General features: G+C 37.6%; 1 pseudogene; it reads right to left on the bottom strand.

Annotated features, from left to right (window-relative positions):
* Positions 1–22,838: 22,838 nt before the first annotated feature.
* LOC118025373 lies at positions 22,839–23,887 on the bottom strand (annotated as a pseudogene).
* Positions 23,888–24,310: the final 423 nt, after the last annotated feature.

Raw genomic sequence — 24,310 nt, forward strand, 5'->3', positions numbered from 1 at the left:
TTATTGCCCTCAACCAACTCATATTCTTGAATGGTAACATTTCTTATCAATAGCTTTCCTTGGAATTAAAAAAAATAGAATTAAGTCAAGAGAAAATTCCAGACAACAAATACAAGATATTATTTTGAATAATACTACTTTTTAGAAAAGCAAAACCATTTGTGTTCATTTTTAATATCATATCTACACATGAAAATGGTTTAAATTCATTTTAAAAACTGAATTATGGAACTATTTGACATTCTCTGGGCCGCTTAAAATCAAATATCCAATTCCACTAGAAGTTAAGTTTAATGGATTTTTGTCAATTCCATTTTCTATTTTGTTCTTTCATATAAAAGAACCACCTCAGAGTATTATTCACACATTGTTATCTAGAAATCCTTTATTTCTACTCTCTAATATAATAGGTTGTCAAGAACTCTGACAATTCTAAGATTTTACCCTGTTTGTAAGATAAGAAGTTAGCCTACCGCAGTTTTGTGGACGCTGTCAGAAGATGCAAGACTCCCGGGTCAAAGTCTATTATTCACAGAGATAGCAGAAATAGCAGTACCAGAGGATCATCAACATCCCATACCAGAATCATTTCTGTGAAACTAGGTTAAACTGGTGGGAAGGCTACCCTTATCTGAATCTCACAGAAGGAAAAGTTTCAGTGGCCATTACTGATGGCCAGCTTGCTGAAAAGACCACTGAAATAATAAGCAAAGTTAAGCTAAGCAAAATGAAGTTTATTATTCTCCAGTAAAGGAGGGCACCTTCTTGATAGAATCTTAGAGTATCTAGGAGGAGAGATTAAGGGCAGATATTTGTAAGAATTTGGGGTCTGGAGGGCGCCTGGGTGTCTCAGTCGGTTAAGCGGCTGCCTTCAGCTCAGGTCATGATCCCAGGGTCCTGTGATCGAGCCCCGCACCGTGCTCCCTGCTCAGCACAGAGACTGCTTCTCCCTCTGCCTGCCGCTCCCCTTGCTTGTGCACTCTCTCTGTCAAATGAATAAATAAAAAAAAATCTTTAAAAAAATACTAAAAAAAAAAGAATTTGGGGTTTGGTTTTAGGAGGTCTTTCAATGATGGGGCTAGTTGGGATTGAACAGTCCTCATGACATAATAATTTAAGATTAGTGAGCACAGCAAGGTGAGGGTTTTGAAGTAAGTTTTGATTCATAGTCATTTAATAACCTTTTGAGTTATGTGTTGTTTGTAGGAGGAGCTATTTATTCTGATGAGCAATCTATTGTTTTGAGAGGGGGCTAGTTGAATAGTTGGCTATTTGAATAAATGGATTTTCAGGATTTCTACAAGAAATTTACTGTACAAGAATTTCCTGCTATAGTAAAGTCATGTTCATATGCACAATCTTAGTTCTTGATCCTATTAAGAAATTAGTTGTAGGCAGTTTGTTCTGTCAAGGCATTAATTCATTAGTCCAAGGAGATTGTTTAATTGATTAACTGGAAGAAAATTCATGGGCAGGAGAGTTGAAGATGTAATCTGGAAAAAGAGGAGCTACAGGTCAAGCTGAGAGCTGGAGGCAAGGGTGTGATGGTGGAATGACTGGTCTATTTGGTGAATCATAAGGTGTCGAACAAATAGAGTGAGCCTTAAAATCAAAATAGGTAGGATAGGATAGTTCAGGGCATTGACCCCTAGAAAATAGGAAATGTGAGAGTGGCCCATGTGGCTACTCAAAGGCACCAGAACCAGCTAGACATGTGTGGTATAATAAAAAAAAATAGTCTGATTGCTGTCCTGTGTTCCTGGCATGGAACTCCTAAAACCCCTTGGAATCTCCTGAGTGATAGGACTATCTTTATTATGCTAAGATGTGACTCATGCTGGGCCCCTAAATAGCTTCAGGATGCAGGCTGGTCACCAGAAAAACTAACCATATCATTAGAAGGTTGTAACTTTGGGTCAGCCTGATCTCAGGGGAGGAGAGAATAGCTGGAGATTGGGTTCAGTCATGTAGCCAATATTTAATCAGTCATGCCTGTGTGAAGAAACCCCAATAAAAGCTGTGGATATTGAAGCCCAGTGGAGTTTCTTGGTTGGTGAACATGTAGATGTGCCAGGAGGGTGATATGCCCAGACTCCATGAGAGATGGACCTCACTCCATGAATCTCATTTGTCTGGTCCTCGTATGTGTAATCATAAGTATAGCACTTTCCTAAGTTCTGTGAGTTGTTCTAGTGAATTATTAAAGAGGAAGGGGATAATGGTGACCTCCTGAATTGGTAGCCAGTTGATCAAAAGTGCAGGGGCCTGGGGGACCCTCTGAGACTTGCAGCTGACCTCTGAAGTGAGAGCAGACTTGTGGAAAACTGAGCCCTTGAACTGTGAGTCTGATGCTAACGTGGTGTCATAAATGAGTTGCCATACATCCAATTGGTGTTAGACCATTTGAGGTGGAAACAGAATAGAGTACTACTGAATAATTTCCTTAGATTAAAGTGGGAGGAAATTTTCAGCTGTCTTGGGTATAGGAAGCAGAAACTGAGAAACATCTTCTTAGTAAAAGTAGGAAAAATAGGGGCGCCTGGGTGACTCAATCGTTAAGCGTCTGCCTTCAGCTCAGGTCATGATCTCAGGGTCCTGGGATTGAGCCCCGCATCAGGCTTCCTGCTCAGCGGGGAGCCTGCTTCTCCCTCTCCCACTCACCCTGCTTGTGTTTCCTCTCTTGCTCTTGCTCTCTGTCAAATAAATAAATAAATAATCTTAAAAAAAAGTAGGAAAAATAAAGAGAAGTATAAATCTTTTTCCTTTTTCTATAGTTTCTTTTAAAAAATCATTAAAGTCTACATTTCCTTAAGAGTTATCACATTACTTTCAAATCAGAAATATATAATATGACCTTTTTTTGTGGTTTTGCTTCTCTGATTGTTTCAACCTTTTAATAATGACAAATACAACTTCCTAGTTTATTATTATTTTTTTAAACTAAGGATGTATTCTAAGTATAACAGAACAGTTCATGATTAACTTGATTTCCCCAGGTATTTTGATGCTTAAAAGGAAGGAGGGAAAGGAGAGATGCAGAAGATGTATATTCAAAATTCCTATCAGGATACTGGCAGCAGCCTCAATCACTGGAGGCATTTCACTCCTTTTTACACCTGCAGCTATATAAAGCAGTAGTTCCCTAGCTAATTGAAATAAAATAATACTGAAATTGCTAGAGGTGAAACATTCAAATTGCATGCTTTGCTGCTAAAAACATATCAGTAACATTTGAGATTTCTTTCTATTTTATTTTTATTTCTATAGTAAAGAGAATGTCAGCTATCACAGATAGCAAGAAGAATGGAAAACAAACATATAACCCTGTCTCTTTGCTTCAGTCTCACCTCATAAAATGTGTGGAAATTGAAGAACATTTTATATGCAGTCTTGTCATCATCACAAAAATCTTAAAAAACATTGTAAAAAAACATCCTTCTTTATTGATTCTTGGGAATATGCATCTCTATTTTTTGTGAAAATGACTTGAAACAGATCTAAGTTATTTTTCAGACTAGATCAGGACTTGTAAATAACCTCTATTCTATTGCCAGAATTTTTCATTTGTATCAAAGTCTTCCCTAGAGAATGCTACCACGACTTTGTAGTTCGGCATGCCTTTATCAAAACTGCTGCCCACTATAAGAGAAGTTCACCAGGTTGAGTTTTGCAAAGAAACTGGGTGAGAAATAACAGCAAACTTAAAATTGTTAGACTAAGAATGCTAGTAGATTTAATAAAATGTGAAATATAAAAAATGTATAAAAGAGTATAAACCATGTTTTAGAATCAATTGCTGATTTACACCTGATTAAATTATAATATTGGTTTGCAAATGATCATTTTTCTGATTGTCAAATTTATTTTGTGTTTTTAATCTGGCATTCTTCTCTAAATTTTATCTCTCTCCTTTTTAGATGAACTCACATATTTAAAAAAATTCAATGTATTGCAATATATTACTACCATTATTGTGGTGCTCACATTTTCACCAGTTTGTGTCTAAGTCCTGCTAATCGCCTTATTGAAATATAATTGACATATAGTACACTGCACTTTTTTTTATTGGAGTATTATTGACATACAGTATCCTATTAGTTTCAGGTGTACATTATAGTGATTCAGTATTGTTATACATTATGAGAGGATTTTATGATAAATCTGGTTACCATCTGTCACCTACAAAATTATTGCAGTATTATTGACTATATTCCCTATGCTATACGTTACATTCCCATAACTTATTTATTTTATAACTGGAAGTTTGTACCTCTTAATCCCCTTCACCTGTTTCTCCCATTTCCTCAACGCCTTCCACCTCTGGTAACCAATAGTTTCTTATATCTATTAGTCTGTTTTTGTCTTGTTTGTTCATTTGTTTTGTTTTTTAGATTCCACATATAAGTGAAATCATGTGGTAGTCCTCTTTCTCTGACTTACTTCAATTACCATAATACCCTCTAGGTCTATCCATGTTGTCGCAAATGGCAGGATTTCATTCTTTTTATGGCTGAGTAATATGCCTTAGGTTGCTTCTACATCTTGGCTACTGCAAATAATGCTGCAGTGATCATAAGGGTGCATATATGTCTTCAAATTAGTGTTTTAATTTTCTTCAGATATTTACCCAGAAGTGGAATTGCTGTATTGTACACTAGTTCTATTTTTAATTTTTTTGAGGAATCCCTATACTATTTTCCATAGTGGCTGTACCAATTTACATTCCCACCAACAGTGTAGGAGGGTTCCCTTTATTCCACATCCTCACCAACACTTATTATTATTTTTTATCTTTTTGTAATAGCCAGTCTGACAGGTATGAAGTGATGCCTCCTTGTGGTTTTGATTTGCATTTCCCTGATGATTAGTGACAAGCATTCTTTCATGTGCCTGTTTGCCACTTCTATGTCTTCTTCGGAAAAATGTCTATTCAAGTCCTGTGGCCATTCTTTTTAAATTCTACTTTGAATTCTTAAAAAAAAATTTTTTTATTCTTAAGTTCCATTGTGGTTAACATGCAGTGTTACATTAGTTTCAGGTGTACAGCATAGTGATTCAGGAATTTTACGCATTACTCAGTGCTCATCATGGTAAGTGTATTCTTAATACCCTTCACCTAGTTTACCCATGGCTCCACCCACCTTGCCTCTGGTAACCACCAGTTTGTTCTCTATATTTAAGACTTTTTTTTGTTTGTCTCTTTTCCCTTTGTTTTGTTTCTTAAATTCCACATATGAATGAAATCATATGGTATTTGTCTTTCTCTGACTGATTTATTTCCCTTAGCATTATAATTTCTAGCTCCATATTGTTGCAAATAGCAAGATTTCATTCTTTTTTATGGCTAAATTATATATATTAATATATTACATATTAATATATATTTATATTATATTATACATGAAATATTATATATTTATATGTATATATCCCACATCTTCCTTATCCATTCATCTATCAATGAATACTTGGACTGCTTCCATAATTTGGCTGTTGTAAATAATGCTGCTATAAACATAGGGGTGCATATATCTTTTTGAATAAATGTTTTCATTTTCTTTTCTTTTTTTTTTAGTGTTTTCATTTTCTTTGGGTAAATACGCAGTAGTGGAATTACTGGATCATATGGTAATTCTATTTTTAATTTTTTGAGGAACCTCCATATTGTCTTCCATACTGTTTTCTACAGTGGCTGAACCAGTTTGCATTCCCACCAAAAGTGCACGACGGTTCCTTTTTTTCCCTGTTCAAGTCCTCTGCCCATTTTTAATCAGATTATTTGCTTTTTGGTGTTGAGTTGTGTAAGTTCCTTATATATTTTGGATATTAACCCCTTATTGGATATGTTATTTGCAAATATCTTCTCCCATTCCTTATGTTCTCTGTTGTTGTTGGTTTCTTTTATTGTGCAAAAGCTTTTTATTTTGGTGTAGTCCCAATAGTTTAATTTTACTTTTGTTTCCCTTGTCTTTGGAGACACATCTAGAAAACTGTTACTATGTATGGCTGATGTCAGAGAAATTACTGCCTGTGTTCTCCTCTAGGATTTTTATGGTTTCATGTCTCATGTTTAAGTCTTTAACACATTTTGAATTTATTCTTGTGTATGGTGTTATAAAGTAGTCTGGTTCTATTCTTTTTTGTAGCTATCCAATTTTCCCAGCATCATTTATTGAAAAGACAGTCATTTCTCCTTTGTATATTCTGCCTCCTCTGTCATAGATTAATTGACCATATAATTGTGGGTTTATTTTTGGGGTGTCTATTCTGTTACATTGATCTATGTGTCTATTTTTGTGCCAATACCATGGTGTTTTGATTATTACAGCTTTGTAGTATATCTTGAAATCCAGAATTGTGATACCTCCAGTTTTGTTTTTATTTTTCAAGATTGCTTTGGCTATTCAAGATCTTCTGTGGTTCCATATACATTTTAGTATCATATGTTCTAGTTCTGTGAAAAATGTTGTTGGGATTTTGTTAGGATTGGATTGAATCCGTGGATTGCTTTGGTAATGTGGATATTTTGACAATATTAATTTTTCAATTTGTGTCATCTTCAATTTCTTTAATCAGTGTTTTATAGTTTTCACAGTACAGGTCTTTTACCTCTTGGTTAAGTTTATTCCTTGGCATTTTGTTTTTTTGACGCAATTATAAATTGTATTGTTTTCTAAATTTATCTTTCTGTGACTTTGTTGTTAGTGTATACAAATGCTACTGATTTCTGGGTATTAATTTTGTATACTGACTTCATTTATTACTTTTAGTAGTTTTTTGATGGAGTCTTTAGGATTTTATATGTATAGTATCATGTTGTTTACAAATAGGTACAGTTTAACTTCTTCTTTACCAATGTGGATGCCTCTTTTTTTCTTTTTCTTGTCTAGTTGCTGTGGCTAGGATTTCCAGTATTATGTTGAATAAAAATGGCAAAAGTGGATGTCCTTGTCTTGTTCCCTAGAGGGAAAGCTTAGTTTTTCACTAAGAAAAATGTATTATGGTAACTGTGGGTTTTTCATGTGAGGCCTTTATTATATTGAGGTATGTTCCTTCAAACCCCATTTTGTTGAGAGTTTCTACAATGAATGGATGTTAAATCTTGCCAAATGCTTTTTCTGTATCTATTGAAATGATCAAATATTTTTATGCTTTGTTTTGTTGAAGTGGTGTATGATATTGATTGATTTGTGAATATTGAACCATCCTTGTATCCCAGGAATAAATCCCACCTGATCATGGTGAATGATCTTTTTAATTCTTTGAATCCATGAGTATGGAATGTCTTCCCATTTATTTGTGCTCTTTCCACAATTTCGTTCATTAGTATCTTATACTTTTCAGTGTGCGGGTCTTTTACCTCCTTGATAAATTTATTGCTAGGTATTTTATTCTTTTACATGTAATTGTAAATGGGATTGTTTTCTTACTTTCCTTTTTGATAGTTTCTTTTTCATATATAGAAATGCAACATAGTTTGTGTATTGGTTTTATATCCTGCAACTTTATTGCATTTATTTATTCTGTTTCTTGGTGGAGTCTTTAGAAATTTCTATATATAAAATCATGTCATCTACAAATAGTGACAACTTTACTTCTTCCTTTCCAATTTGGATGCCTTGTATTTCTTTTTCTTGCCTAATTGCTGTGGTTAGGAGTTCCAGTCCTGTGTTGAATAAAAGTGGCAAGAGTGGTCATTTCTCTCTTGTTTATGATTTTAGAGGGAAAGCTTACAGCTTTTCACCATTGAGTATGATGTTAGTTCTCATATTTGGTCTTTATTATGTTGAGAGTTGTCATATTTGGTCTTAGTAGATGTTGAGTTTTGCCAAATGCTTTTCTGCATCTGTTAAGATGATTATATGGCTTTTATCCTTTATTTTGTTAATGTGATGTATCATGTTTTTTGATATGTATATGTCAAACCAAACTTGCATCCCTGGAATAAATCCCACTTGATTGTGGTGTATGATACTTATAATATATTTTTGCATTCACTTTGCTAGTTTTTTGTTGAACATTTTTGCATTTGTGTTCATCAGAGATATTGGCCTGTAATTTTCTTTTCTTGTGGAGTCCTTGATTTTGGTATCAGGATAATTAATGCTAGTCTTGTAAAATAAGTTCAGGAACTTTTCCTTGTCTTTAGTTTTTTAGAAAGATTTTAAGAGAGATTTATATTAATTCTTTTTGAGTGATTGGGAGAATTCACTAGTGAAGCTGTCTGGTTGTAGACTTGTTTATTGGGAAGTTTTTGATTACGAGTTCAGTCTCCTTACTAGTAATTGGTATATTCAAATTTTCTGTTTTTTTATGGCTCAATCTTGGAAGGTTGTATGTTTCTAGGAATTTATTTCTTCTAGGTTGTCCACATATGTTGGTGTATAATTGTTCATTGTAGTCCCTTATGATCCTTTATATTTCTTTTGTATCAGTTGTAACATTTTCTTTTTCATTTCTGATTTTATATATTCAAGCCCTCTTTTTTTTAAAAGATTTTATTTATTAGAGAGAGAGAAAGAGAGAGAGAATGTGTGTGGGGAAGAGCAGAGGGAGAGGGATAAGCAGACTTTTTGCTGAGCATGGAGCCTGAGGCAGGGCTCAGTCTCAGGACCCTAAGATCATGACCTGAACCATAAACTAAGAGTTGAAAACTCAACCGACTGAGCCATCCAGGTGCCCCCCTTTTTTTCCCTTCATGGGTCTATCTAAAGTTCTGCCAATTTTGTTTATCTTTCAGGGAACCAGCTGTTGGTTTCATTAATCCTTTCTCTTTTCTTTTTAATCTACATTAATTTCTCCTTTGATCTTTGTTATTTCCTTCCTTCTAATAACTTTGGGCATTGTTCTTCTTCTAGTTCCTTGGGGTGTACAATTAGAGTATTTGAGATTTTTTCTTCTTTCTTGAGGTAGACCTGTATTGCACTGAACTTCTCTCTTGGAACTGCTTTTGCTATATCCCATAAATTTTGGTATATTGTGTTTATTTCCATTTTTTCATTTCTCAGGATATTTTTTGATTTCTCCTTTCATTTCTTCACTGTTCAGTAGCATGTTGGTCAAATCTCTACATATTTGTGATATTTCCAGTGTGTTTCTTAAAATTGATTTATTGTATATTTACTTTTTACCAGTGTGATTTATATTTTCACAGATTTTCTTGTTACTAATTAAAACCTGTTTTCATTTTAAAGAAGTTCCTTTAACATTTCTTGTAAGACTGGTTTAGTCATGATGAACTTCTTCAATGCTTGCTTGTCGAGAAAACTTTCTCTCCCCTTCAATTCTAAATGATAATTTTGCTGAGCAAGTATTCTTGGTTGGAACTTTTTCATTTTAGTGCTTTGAATATATCATGCCACTTTCTTCGGGCCTGCAGAATTTCTGCTGAAAATCTGATAGTCTTCTGAGAGTTACCTTATAACTAACACATTGTTTTTTCTCTCACTGCTTTTAAGATTCTCTCTTTATCTTTAACTTAGACATTTTAATTATAATGTGTCATTATAATTGTATAGATTTCTTTGGGTTCATCTTATTTGGAACTTTCTGGACTTCCTAGAGTGTTTGATTCCTCCTCCGGGTTGGAGAAATTTTCAGCCATTATTTCTTCAAATAAATTTTCTGTCTCTTTCTCTTTTCCTTCTGGGACCCTAATAATGTGAATGTTATTTTGCTTGATTTTGATCCCCTTAGTCCCTTAAGCTATCATTATTTATTTTTTTAAAGATTTTATTCATTTATTCGAGAGGGAGAGAGAGAGCACTAGTGGGGTACAGGGCAGAGAGAGAAGCCGACTCCCCACCGAGCAGGGTGCCCAACGCAGGGCCTGATCCCGAGACCTGGGGATCACGACCCAAGCTGAAGGCACATGCTCAACTGACTGAGCCACCGAGGTGCCCCTATCATTACTGTTTTTTTTTTATTATGTTCTATTAGTCACCATACAGTATATCATTAGTTTTTGATATAGTGTTCCATGATTCATTGTTTCTGTATAACACCCAGTGCTCCATTCAGTACATGCCCTCTTTAATACCCATCACCAGGCTAACCCATCCCCCCACCCCCCTCCCCTCTAGAACCCTCAGTTTGTTTTTCAGAGTCCATAGTCTCTCATGGTTCGTCTCCCTCTCCGATTTCCCGCCCTTCATTTTTCCCTTCCTGCTATCTTGTTCTTCTTCTTCGTTTTTTTTTTTTTTTTAACATATAATGTATTATTTGTTGCAGAAGTACAGGTCTGTGATTCAACAGTCTTACACAGTTCACAGTGCTCACCATAGCACATACCCTACCCAATGTCTATCACCCAGCCACCCCATCCCTCCCACCCCCCACCATTCTAGCAACCCTCAGTTTGTTTCCTGAGATTAAGAATTCTTCATATCAGTGAGATCATATGATACATGTCTTTCTCTGATTGACTTATTTCATTCAGCATAATACCCTCCAGTTCCAGCCACATCGTTGCACATGGCAAGATTTCATTCCTTTTGCTGGCTACATAATATTCCATTGTGAATATGTACCACATCTTCTTTATCCATTCATCTGTCGATGGACTTCTTGGCTCTTTCCAGAGTTTGGCTATTGTGGACATTGCTGCTATAAACATCGGGGTGCACGTACCCCTTTGGATCCCTACATTTGTGTCTTTGGGGTCAATACCCAGTAGTGCAATTGCTAGGTCATAGGGTAGCTCTATTTTCAACTTTTTGAGGAACGTCCATACTGTTTTCCAGAGTGGCTGCACCAGCTTGCATTCCCACCAAAGGCGTAGGAGGGTTCCCCTTTCTCCACATCCCCACCAACATCTGTCGTTTCCTGACTTGTTAATTTTAGCCCTTCAGACTGCTGTGAGGTGGTATCTTACTGAGGTTTTGATTTGGATTTCCCTGATGCCGAGCGATGTTGAGCACTTTTTCATGTGTCTGTTGGCCATTTGGATGTCTTCTTTGGAAAAATGTCTGTTCCTGTCTTCTGCCCATTTCTTGATTGGATCATTTGTTCTTTGGGTGTTGAGTTGATAAGTTCTTCATAGATTTTGGATACTAGCCCTTTATCTGATAAGTCATTTGCAAATATCTTCTCCCATTCTGTCAGTTGTCTTTTGGTTTTGTTGAGTGTTTCTTTTGCTGTGCAAAAGCTTTTTACCTTGATGAAGTCCCAATAGTTCGTTTTAGCCCTTGCTTCCCCTGCCTTTGGTGATGTTTCTAGGAAGAACTTGCTGAGGCTGAGGTCGAAGAGGTTGCTGCCTGTGTTCTCCTCAAGGATTCTGATGGATTCCTGTCTCACATTGAGGTCTTTCATCCATTTTGAGTCTATTTTTGTGTGTGGTATAAGGAAATGGTCCAGTTTCATTGTTCTGCATGTGGCTGTCCAATTTTCCCAACACCATTTGTTGAAGAGACTGTCTTTTTTCATTGGATGTTCTTTCCTGCTTTGCCAAAGATTAGTTGACCATAGAGGTGAGGGTCCATTTCTGGGCTCTCTGTTCTGTTCCATTGATCTATGTGTCTGTTTCTGTGCCAGTACCACACTGTCTTGATGATGACAGCTTTGTAATAGAGCTTGAAGTCTGGAATGTGATGCCACCAGCTTTGCTTTTCTTTTTCAAATTCCTCTGGCTATTCGGTGTCTTTTCTGGTTCCATACAAATTTTAGGATTATTTGTTCCATTTCTTTGAAAAAAGTGGATGGTATTTTGATAGGGATTTCATTGAATGTGTAGATTGCTCTAGGTAGCATTGACATCTTCACAATATTTGTTCTTCCATTCCATGAGCATGGAACGTTTTTCCATTTCTTTGTGTCTTCCTCAATTTCTTTCATGAGTATTTTATAGCTTTCTGAGTACAGATTCTTTGTGTCTTTGGTTAGATTCATTCCTAGGTATCTTATGGTTTTGGGTGCAATTGTAAATGGAATCGATTCCTTAATTTCTCTTTCTTCTCTCTTGTTGTTGGTGTATAGGAATGCCACTGATTTCTGTGCATTGAATTTATATCTTGCCACTTTACTGAATTCCTGTATGAGTTCTAGCAGTTTTGGGGTGGAGTCTTTTGAGTTTTCCACATAAAGTATCCTATCATCTGCAAAGAATGAGAGTTTGACTTCTTCTTTGCCAGTTCAGATGCCTTTTATTTCTTTTTGTTTTCTGATTGCTGTGACTAGGACTTCTAATACTATGTTGAATAGCAGTGGTGATAGTGGACATCCCTGTCGTGTTCCTGACCTTAGGGGGAAAGCTCTCAGTTTTTCCCCATTGAGAATGATATTTGCTGTGGGCTTTTCATAGATGACTTTTATGATATTGAGGTATGTGCCCTCTTTCTCTATACTCTGAAGAGTTTTGATCAAGAAAGGGTGCTGTACTTTGTCACGTGCTTTTTCTGCACCTATTGAGAGGATCATATGGTTCTTGTTCTTCTTTTATTAATGTATTGTATCACCTTGATTGATTTGCAGATGTTGAACCAACCTTGCAGCCCAGGGATAAATCCCACTTGGTCATGTGAATAATCCTTTTAATGAACTGTTGGATCCTATTGCTAGTATTTTGGTGAGAATTTTGCATCCATGTTCATCAAGGATATTGGTCTGTAATTCTCCTTTTTGATGGGGTCTTTGGTTTTGGGATCAAGGTAATGCTGGCCTCATAAATCGAGTTTGGAAGTTTTCCTTCCATTTCTATTTTTTGGAACAGCTTCAGAAGAATAGGTATTAATTCTTCTTTAAATGTTTGGTAGAATTCTCCTAGGAAGCCATCTGGCCCTGGGCTCTTGTTGGGAGATTTTTGATGACTGCTTCAATTTCCTTAGTGGTTATAGGACTTCAGGTTTTCTATTTCTTCCTGTTTCAGTTTTGGTAGTTGATACATCTCTAGAAATGCATCCATTTCTTCCAGATTATCTAATTTGCTGGCATATAGTTGCTCATAATATGTTCTTATAATTGTTTGTATTTCTTTGGTGTTGGTTGTGATCTCTCCTCTTTCATTCATGATTTTATTTATTTGGGTCATTTTTCTTTTTGATAAGTCGCTAGGGGTTTATCAATCTTATTAATTTTTTCAAAGAACCAGCTCCTAGTTTCGTTGGTGTGTTCTACTGTTCTTTTGGATTCTATTTCATTGATTTCTGCTCTGATCTTATTATTTCTCTTCTCCAGCTGGGTTTAGGCTTTATTTGCTGTTCTTTCTCCAGCTCCTTTAGGTGTAGGGTTAGGTTGTGTATTTGAGACCTTTCTTGTTTCTTGAGAAAGGCTTGTATTGCTATATACTTTCTTCTTAGGACTGCCTTTGCTGCATCCCAAAGATTTTAAACAGTTGTGTTTTCATTTTCATTTGTTTCCATGATTTTTTAAAATTCTTCTTTAATTTCCTGGTTGAGCCATTCATTCTTTAGTAGGATGCTCTTTAGCCTCCATGTATTTGAGCATGGAGCATCAAAGCACTGTGGTCCGAAAATATGCATGGAATGATCCTAGTCTTTTGGTATTGGTTGAGACCTGATTTGTGAGCTAGGATGTGATCTATTCTGGAGAATGTTCCATGGGGACTAGAGAAGAATGTGTATTCTGTTGCTTTGGGATGGAATGTTCTGAATAGATCTGTGAATTCCATTTGGTCCAGTGTGTCACTTAAAGTCTTTATTTCCTTGTTGATCTTTTGCTTAGATGATCTGTCCATTTCAGTGAAGGGGGTGTTAAAGTCCCCCACTATTATTGTATTGTTGTTGATGTGTTTCTTTGCTTTTGTTATTAATTGGCTTATATAATTGGCTGTTCCCATGTTAGGGGCATAGATATTTACAATTGTTAGATCTTGTTGGTTAGACATTTTAAGTAGGACATAGTGTCCTTCCTCATCTCTTATTATAGTCTTTGGTTTAAAATCTAATTTGTCCCGGGGCACCTGGGTGGCTCAGTCGTTAAGCGTCTGCCTTCGGCTTGGGTCATGATCCCGGGGTCCTGGGATTGAGCCCCGCATCAGGCTCCCTGCTCAGCGGGAGGCTTGCCTCTTCCTCTCCTCCTGCTTGTGTTCCCTCTCTTGCTGTCTCTCTCTCTGTCAAATAAATAAATAAAATCTTTAAAAAAAATTAAAAAAAATAAAATCTAATTTGTCTGATATAGGGATTGCCACCTCAGCTTTTTTTTGGTGTCCATTAGAATGGCAAATCGTTTTCCACCCCCTCGCTTTCAATCTGGGGGTGTCTTTGGGTCTAAAAGGAGTCTCTTGCAGACAGCGTATCGATGGGTCTTGTTTTTTTTATCCAGTCTGATCGCCTGTGTCTTTTGATTGGGACATTTAGCCAAATTACATTCAGGGTAACTATTGAAAGATATGAATTTAGTGCCATTGTATTGCCTGTAAGGTGACTGGACTGTATGTTGTCTCTGTTCCTTTCTGGTCTATGTTACTTTTAGGCTCTCTCTTTGCTTAGAAGACCCCTTTCAATATTTCTTGTAGGGCTGGTTTCGTGTTTGCAAATTCCTTTAGTTTTTATTTGTCCTGGAAGCTTTTTATCTCTCCTTCTATTTTCAATGACAGCCTAGCTGGATATAGTATTCCTGGCTGCATATTTTTCTCGTTTAGTGCTCTGAATATATCATGCCAGTCCTTTCTGGCCTGCCAGGTCTCTATGGATAGGTCTGCTGCCAATCTAATGTTTCTACCATTGTAGGTTACAGATCTCTTATCCCAAGCTGTTTTCAGGATTTTCTCTTTGTCTCTGAGACTCCTAAGTTTTATTATTAGATGTCGAGGTCTTGACCTATTTTTATTGATTTTGAGAGGGGTTCTCTGTGCCTCCTGGATTTTGATGCCTGTTTCCTTCCCCAAATTAGGGAAGTTCTCTGCTATAATTTGCTCCATTATACCTTCTGCCCCTCTCTCTCTTTCTTCTTCTTCTGGGATCCCAATTATTCTAATATTGTTTCATCTTATGGTATCACTTATCTCTCAAATTCTCTCCTTGTGATCCAGTAGTTGTTTATCTCTCTTTTTCTCAACTTCTTTATTTTCCATCATTTGGTCTTCTATATCACTGATTCTCTCTTCTGCCTCATTTATCCTAGCAGTTAGAGCCTCCATTTTTGATTGCACCTCATTAATAGCCTTTTTGATTTCGACTTGGTTAGATTTTAGTTCTTTTACTTCTCCAGAAAGGGTTTCTCTAGAAGCTTCCATGCTTTTTTCAAGCCCAGCTAGTATCTTTAAAATCGTCATTCTGAACTCTAGTTCTGACATCTTACTAATGTCCGTATTGATTAGGTCCCTGGGAGTCAGTACTGCCTCATGTTCTTTTTGTTGAGGTGATTCTTTCCATCATGTCATTTTGTCCAGAGGAGAATAGATGAATGAGAGAACAAAATGCTAACAGGGTAACAACGTCCCCAGAGAAATACACACTAAACAAATCAGGAGAGACCTGAAACTGGTGAAAAGAAAGGGAAAGAAAAAAAAAAGAAAAAAAAAAAAAGAAAAAGATAGAAACAAACAAAAAAACAGAATATGATCAAATATGATCAGGCTGGTGCATAGATCAGTGCCACACACTAGATCTTGGGCGTATTTTGGTGTGTTAGAGAAAGTGCCTCCCAAAATTTTAAAGACAGGAAAACTTATATATGTATAAAAATAAGGGTAAATATGATGAAGGGATGGAATATGACTGTAAAGATGAAAATTATAAAAGATTTTATAAACGGAATTGATAAGAAGTTGGTTGAAAAAAGAAAGAAGAGGATTTAAAAAAAGAAAAAAGAATGTGATCAGGCAGGAGACTAGAACAAATCCATACACTAGAGATTTAGGGTATATTTTGGTCTGTTAGAAGAATCTGTATCCCAAAATTTTAAAGAGAGAACAACTTATATATATATATATACCAAAAATAAGGTTAACTACAATGAAGGGATAGAATATGACTCTAAAAATGAAAAACAAAAACGATTTTTTAAAAAAGGGATTGATAAAGATGTTGGTTGAAAAAGGGAAAAAGAGAAATTCAAAAAAAAATTAACTTTGAAAGAATAAAGAATCAGGGGGAAAAAAGCCATTAATTCTATGTGCAGTATTGCCCTAGTGCTGGCGTTCTGCCCTTTTCAATGATCGGTAAACTTGGTCTTGGCTGGATGTTCTTGCTGACCTCCTGGGGGGCGGGGCCTGTTGCAGTGGTTCTCAAATGTCTTTGCCCAAGGCAGAATTGCCCCACCCTTGCCGGGGCGGGCTAAGTAATCTCCAGTTTGCTCTCGGGAGCTTTTGTTCCCTGCAAACTTTCTGTATGGCTTTGGAGGATGAGAGTGAAAATGGCAGCCTCCCAGTCTCCTCCCCAGAGGAGCCGAGAATTCAGGGCCCCACTCCTCAGTGCACCCCCAGAGCAAAGCAGTCAATCACTGCTCTCTCCTTGGTCTCTGGCCACACTCCGTGCTCACCTGGCCTGTGACTGAGCATTTCTATCTCTGGCACCTGACCCCGTGTGGAGTCTCCAAACCCAGCAGATCTCTGCGGTGAGCTCCCACGCCATTCCTCCCAGGGGTGGAAGGGGAGTCTCCCCGGATCTGCCGCTTGTTGGGTCCCTGCTGGAAGAGCAGTGGCCTGACTGTGCCCCAGATCACGGTTTATGGCAACCCCGAGCTGAGAGCCTGCGCCTTGGCTCCTTCTCTGCAGCCGGCTTCCCTGCTCCGATACCTGGGAGCTCTGCCACACTCAGGCACCCCCGGTCTTTTTGTGACCCCAAGGGTCTGAGACCACACTGTGCCAGTGAGAGTTCCACCCCCCACCTCCCATTTAGCCACTGGAGCAACGTCCCTCAGTGGAGCAGACTTCTAATAAAAGTTCCGATTTTGTGCTCCACGGCTCTATCACTTGCCAGAAGCGGCCGAGGGAGGTCCCCTCCCCCTGCCGTCTGTCTTTCAGAATATCGCCTCAGATTCACTTCTCCGCATGTCCTACCTTCCAGAAAGTGGTCGCTTTTCTGTTCAGAGAGTTGCTGCTATTCTTTTCTTTGATCTCTTGTTGAGTTCGTAGGTGTTTAGAATGGTTTGATCCCTATCTAGCTGAATTCTTGGGACCAGATGAAATTTAGGTCTCCTACTCCTCCACCATCTTGCTCCTCCCTATCATTACTTTTTAAAAATTATTTTTTTCTCTGCTTGGATGAGTTCCACTGTCCTGTTTTTGAGATTACTGATCCTTTCTTCTGCTTCATCTAATGTCTTGTTGAATCTCTTGCATAATTTTCAATTCCGTTATTATATTCTTCAGTTCTATGAGTTCTTTTTGATATATTCTTATATTTTCTATCTTTTTGTTGAAGTTCTCACTGTGTTTATCCATTCTTCTTCCAAGTTTGGTGAGCATCTTTATGACTGTCACTTTGAACTCTTTTTTAGGTGAATTACTTATCCATATTTCATTAAGGTTTTTTCCAGAGGTTTATCTTATTCTTTTGTTTAGAACATATTTCTCTGTTTCTTCATTTTACTTGACTCTTTTTTATTTTATTTTTTTCTATGTATTAGGTGAAACAGCTATTTTTCCTAATCTTTCGGGAGTGCACTCCTTTAGAACATGAACCTTATTATTTAACCTTGCCCTAACTTTTGGATGTTTCTTGAACCTTTGTCATTGTCTAAGCAGCCTGATTTATTTTTAATAGCTTCAGTTGTTGAGGATGTACCAGCATCTAGTTTCAGGTCAATTAGAGGCCAGACCCTTACTTAGGCAGCAGCTTTTAAAATATGTAATATATACAATCCTGTGGGACTGTCATTGTAGATCCTGCTGGCTTCGAGATTAGGAGATCAGGTGCTGTCCCCTTTGCAACCCTTGCAAAAATTGGGCTCCAGAGAAGTGTATAGGCCCCTTTCTGGGAGGTACAGGTGAGCTATAGTAAGGCAGAGAGAGAGTGTAAAGATGATGTCTCCTGGTCTATATTTCCTGAGAGTACCTCTCTAGCCTCAAGGCAAACTTGAAGCCTAGCTCTCAGGCTGAAGCTCCAGGACAAGATAGTGGACCTCTTTCAGAGAAAGTCTGGGAGTGTGTTTTAGTCTGCTGGCTGTGTAGCACTCTGGGAGTGGTGGCCTGCCAAGAACATCTCTCCGATTGTTATAGTCCCATGGGACCTAGGACATCAAGCTGTCTTGGCCACCAGAATCAGGTGATCAAGCATCTCCTGTATGGCAGCCTCAAATACTAGGGTACCAGATGTAAAAACTGGGACACCAGACACAAATAAGAGCTCCCTTCCAAGAGATATTGGTGCTCTGAAATGTGATAGAGGGAGAACATAAAGATAGTGCCTGCCACTCTGGGTCTCTTGAAAGGTTTATAGTCAACTCTTAGATATGTATTTAATTTGAAGCCTACTTTTAGGGCTGCAGCTATGATGATAAGCTTATATGTATTTTTTCACAGAGAGACTCAGTTCCTAGTCTATTGCTTCTTGCTGTGCCCTAAGGGCAGTAGCTCTTTGCAAACTCTTACTTGGTTATAATCTTGTGGGATGCACAAATGTAAGGCCTGCTCGCCTTCAGAGCCAGAGGTGTTCTCTGGCAGCAAAATCAAGGTGCCAGACAGGAGTATAAGCTCCTTCCTGGGATACTGGTAAGCTGAAGTGAGGCAGAGGAAGAGTACAAAGGCTGCATCCATTGGCCTCCTTTCCCTGAGAGTACCTATGTAGGCCTCTAGGAGTATGCTAGACCAGGAGCCTGCTCATCAGGCCAGTGCTCCTGGGGAGGCAAATAGGTCTCCTTCTCAGAAAGATAGGGTGTTTCAGTTATTGATCTGTACAGTGCCCCGGGGGTGTTAGTCTGCCAAGAACTGTCTCTGATTGTTACAGTCCCTTGGGACTCAAGAATGCAAGCCCCTGTAGCCTCTAGAACCAAGTGCTCAGGAGGCATCTCCTGGGATCCACTCTAAAAACTGGATTACAAGACACTGGCACTGTGCCACTTTTTTTTAAAGATTTTATTTATTTATTTGACAGAGAGAGACAGTGAGAGATGGAACACAAGCAGGGGGAGTGGGAGAGGGAGAAGCAGGCTTCCTGCTGAGCAGGGAGCCCAGCGCAGGGTTCGATCCCAGGACCCTGGGATTATGACCTGAGCCGAAAGCAGATGCTTAACGACTGAACCACCCAGGCACCCCTCACTGTGCCACTTTTAGTGAGGCAGGGGAGAGCATAGGGATGGCATATGCCTACTGGCTATGGCAAGGTAGAGGGAGAGTGCAAAAATGGGGCACACCAGTGTCTCCATCCTTGGAGAGAATCCCAACAGGTCTCTGCCCTTCCAGTTGAAGCTTTAAGATTAGTAAACGAATCTCCTTTACATGTAGTCTGGGTACTTTCCAAACTGCTGCCTTTGTAATGGGCCCTGGGTCAAGTGAGTCTCTAGATGAGTCCTTAAAGAGCAGTCTCTCAGTTTGCTACAGATCCCCAGGTCTGAGAATTGTCTCTCAGATACAGGTCTTAAGAGTTGGAGTGCTTGATGTAGATTACAAATCTTCATTCCTCTAGGAGAAGCTTGGTTTGTGAGATCCCTCCTGATTATGGGTTCATATGCCAGGGCAGTAAATTTTAAGCAAAACAGTGTCTTAGCCTCTCCTATCCACCTTGATATGGCCCTTTTTTCATTTGATGTGAACCAAATGTTCAGCTAGTTCTCAGGTCTTTTTCAGAGGCAATTGTTCTACATGTGGTTGTGGATTCAGTGTGTTCATGGGAAGGAATGAGTTCAGGGTCTTTCTACACCACCATCTTCTATTTCAAAGGATTTTCTAAACAGTTACATTGTCTGTGAATAAAGACAGTTTTCTTTCCTCCTTTCTAATATGATGGCTTTTATTTCTTTCTTCCCTTATTGCCATGACTAGAAACTCTAACACAATATTGAATAAAAGAGGTGAGAGTGGACAACCTTGTCTTCTCCCTAATTTGGGGCTATAGCATTCAGTTTGCCATAATTAAGTATGATGTTAGCTTGGATTTTTCATAGATTCTCTTTTTCAGGTTGAGGAAGTTTCCTTCTATTATTTGTTTTCTGCAAGTTTTTTATTAGCGGTAGAAAGTGATCTATTCAAATGATTTTTCTGCATGTATTGAATTGAACATATACTTTTCCTTTTGTAGTTTGTTAATATGATCATTACATTGATTGGTTTTCAGATGTTAAGCTAATCCTTCATTTCTGGGATGAATACTTCTTAATCATATTGTATTATCCTTTTTATATAGTGACAGATATTTTTTCCTAAAACTTAATTAGAATTTAAAAAACCATATTAATGGGGGATATTGGGTAGTTTTATTTTCTTGCAATGTCTTTGTGTGTTTTTCTTTTTTTTTTAAAGAAGTAGCATGGTTTTTTGAAATGTTTTAGTACAGTGTTGGACGATCTTAAAACCTTATATTCTACAAGCACTGCAAATAATATATTCCTAATCAGCAGAGTTAGATGGGACCAATATATTTGGTGTTTCATTTAATTATTCCCACACAATCAGCAAGGGATATGCAAGTTCTAGGGTTGGGCTACTCCCGAGGCTGCCTTCTTCATCTTTTTTAAAACTGAAACCATCACAGGGTGATGGGTGTTGAGGGCATGTGCCGTGATGAGCACTGTGTGTTGTGCTTGGCTGATGAATCATTGAACATTGCATCAGGAGCTGATTATGTACTATACAGTGGCTAACTGAACATAAAAAAAAAAAATCTTTGAAATTAAAAAAAAATAAAACTGAAACCATCAAATAGTTAAGGTCTACATTGCCTCTGTATATGGCCAAGTCTAGTCTAATTAGTTAATATATCAGAAATCCTTGAAAATAAAAAGTGAGGTTAAATGATAGAAACAGTTAATTCTTAATTCAGACAATGACAATATAGATTTTTCTATTTTTTTTTTTAATCTGAAGATTATCTTAAAACTAGCTCCATATCTTAGGTTCAATCTTAACATGAAATGTTTACCTCTAAATAAACTTTTTTCAGTCATGTGAATATGTATGCCAAGGCTGTCTACCTCTTCATGTTTATAACTACATTTTCATTTGTCTGTGCATAGAAATCCCAAGAGATAGATAACAATCATTTATCAAAACTAAAAATTATGTAATCTAACTAAATAGGCTCTTTACATACTCATGTCAACTCTTTCTAGATATAGTCAATCTGTATTGCATAGCTGACTGTACCAGGCTACAATACCATTTTTTTTTCAAAAGCAATTTTAAGGTACAGCAAAGTGCTCATTTTTACGATGACGAAAGTGATACTTTTTAACTTAAATCTCTGCTGTAGTGAAGTTTGAAACCTTAAAGATTGCTGTTCAAATTTGTTAGTGACTTAAAGATTTGATTTTTCTGCCCAAAGAATTTAGATCAGAGAATTTCCTCTATTCAAGTTTTAAGATTCAGCAGAAACTAGAGATTGTTAATATTCCAAGGCTTTGTGCAGGCAAATTCTCTTCTTTGGGGGCTGAAGAATTCAGAGCCAATGTGGATATGACAAAACTCACAGGGAGTCAGTGCTTGCCTTCGGCCCCAGGCAGGTAGACACCTCACTGAGGAGGATGTTGTCAAGGGCCATCTTGTTAATAAAGCAATCTTTGCCTCCATGGTTACTCTTGGCCATCATTTGAACATTATCTTGATGGAGGAAAAATTAGTGCTTACTAATCTGTACTTTTTTTTGGAGGCCTTTCTTACCCACATTTTTCATGTAACAGTTTTAAAACGTTAAAGTAATCAGTTGCCTAGGAGACTTGCTACTTCTGATTACAAAGGCAAAAGAGTATTAAATCAAAACTAAGGAAGTAATGTTTAAAAAAGAATTTGGGGGCACTCACAAAAATTCACTTTTTTATTATGTCAGAAACAAAATAATGATCAGACTAGTAAATTGAGGGGACTTAGGGGAGTCTTTGTTTTCGTGGAAATCCACAACATGAAATTATTGGAAAAAAAGCAAAGTAAAAGCTAGAGCTAAAAATAGGTGGTAAAGCAAGATGGCAGGACAGGAGGAGCTGCTCAAAGAACTGTCTGCTTGGGATGGCGGAGCACAGTGTGAGTGCAACCAGTGGGCCTGCAGAGTCTGTCTCCAAATACTTTCTCAGTCAGATATATTGCTGAACATAATTTTGGAATTTTAGAACATGATATTTCAGGTAAGTGATAGTTATAACATATTTTTTAGAAGTGGCAATAAAAAATACTGAACTGCATTGCCTCTGATGTGTCTCATTTTTATCAGAAAGTAAACATGTCAGTGACCATCTTAAGCTATATAAAATTTGGTCAAATTAAGCACAACAACAATGGTTTATTTGAAACCTGCTTCCTAAAAAAAAATAAAATAAAAATTCAGGGTATTATTGATTTTCTCAGGTTCACTCAGAAGTAAAGGCTAATTCTGTATACAGGGTTTTACCCAAATGTCCTTTGGCATTATCATTATTTACACAGAAGGCTTTAATCTGAAGTCACCTTTGGCACCCTCAAAATATATAAACTATGAACTTCTGCAATGGAATTATATACTTGAAATTTGTGGCCTCAGAGTACTGACAGACCAAAGAAAAGGGTCACTTATCAGAACAAATCAGGATGATGAATTATTCTCACTAATGAAAGATCAAATAACCACTGCCCTCTCCACAAACTGGAAATAAATGGTCTTGAGCTTGAGAAGGGGGAAACAATGGATTCTGGAGTATACAAAGATCAGATGCTTTTGCCTTATCCTACAGTTGCTGAGTCCTAAAACTAAAAAGTCAGATAAACACATGTAATTCAGAAGCCAGTGAAGGCTTGCTCCACACTTCACATCTGGGATCTATAGTAGGATGTAACCAAACAGGTAAAACACAGATTTATCGTTGTGTGTCCTTGGGATTGCCTCTGCCAAGATCATAGAGATATCAGTAACCTGAATCTTGGAACAGTGTCTCATTTTGTCCCCTTGTGGAATGGTGTTTGTGACAACAGCTTCAAAGGCAGCATTATTTATGCTGGAAATAGCTGGCCTAGAGAAGATTCCATGGGTAAGAATAGCATAAACTTTGGTGGCTCCTGAGAGTAGCTTGTCAGCAGCATGGCAGCTACATGTGTCAGCCATGTCCTCCATGAGGACAGACATGTGGTCCTTCACGTGGCCCACCAGAACCATCTGGTCCATTTCATTTGCTTTCTGATTCTCTTTGTGAATCAAGGGAAATTCCACATTCACCCATTCACTGCAATTGATACATCCATTTTAGCTCTCCTGGCATCAGGTAAATGATAATACAGTTCCTCCACTTGGCAATGTTCTCCCAAATCCACTGCAGGACTGCAGGCTCCGTGGACAGATTATCCACTGGAATCTCAAAGAATCCCTGGATCTGAGAGACATGCAGGTCCACGGTGATGATGTGATCTGCCCCAGCAAGAGCATAGTGGCCACAAGTTTCACAGAAATTGGAGCACAACTTTTGTCCTTTTTATTTTGTCAAGAGTGTGGAAAATGGGATCACAGCAGTCACCCTGGATGATGACAAGATCTTGTAGGCGTTGATCATGACAAGGAGTTCCATCAGGTTGTTGTCGATTTCTCCACAGCTACTCTGGATGTTCTAGACATCTTCACCCTTCCTGCTTTCACTGATCTCATCGTTGGTCTCCTGGTTGCTGAACTTCTTAGTGACCACCTGCCCAGCTCCAGGCCCAGCCAGTCGGCCACATGCTGGGACAGGTCCTGGTGCAAGCTGCTGCTGAAGAGCATGATGTTGGGCATGGCAGAGGTGGCGGGCACCGGAGGCTGCCATGCAAGCAGGCTGTCCCTGTCTGATTATGATGTCATGGTGATTCTGGCATTATAGAATTATTTGTGAATTATTTCTTTCAATTTTTTTTGGAAGCATATGTGTAGGATTGGTATTATTTTTTTCCTTGAATTTTGGGATAAATGGTCTGTCAAACTATTTGTACCTGGATTTTTTCTGTGTTTGGGAAAGTTAACTACAATTAAATATTTTTCATAGATAGTATTCTATTTCTTATGTAGGCATTAGTAGTTGTATCTTTCAAGGAATTTATCCATTTCATCTAAGTTGCTGAATTTATTGCCATAAATATGTTTACAGTGTTCCCTTACTATCTTTTAAATATTCATAGAATCTATAGTTCTTTTGCTTCCCTCATTCCTAAGTTTGGTAACTAGTGTCATCTCTCTTTTATTTAAATTCTTTTCTAGTAGTCTAGCTAGAATGTATGTCAATTTTATTGATGTTATTAAAGAACCATTTTTTGGTTTCATTTTTTTAAAAT

The sequence above is a fragment of the Mirounga leonina genome, unplaced genomic scaffold (assembly GCF_011800145.1).
Source record: "Mirounga leonina isolate KUSES-001 unplaced genomic scaffold, KU_Mleo_1.0 Mir_101479, whole genome shotgun sequence".
Taxonomy (NCBI): domain Eukaryota; kingdom Metazoa; phylum Chordata; class Mammalia; order Carnivora; family Phocidae; genus Mirounga; species Mirounga leonina.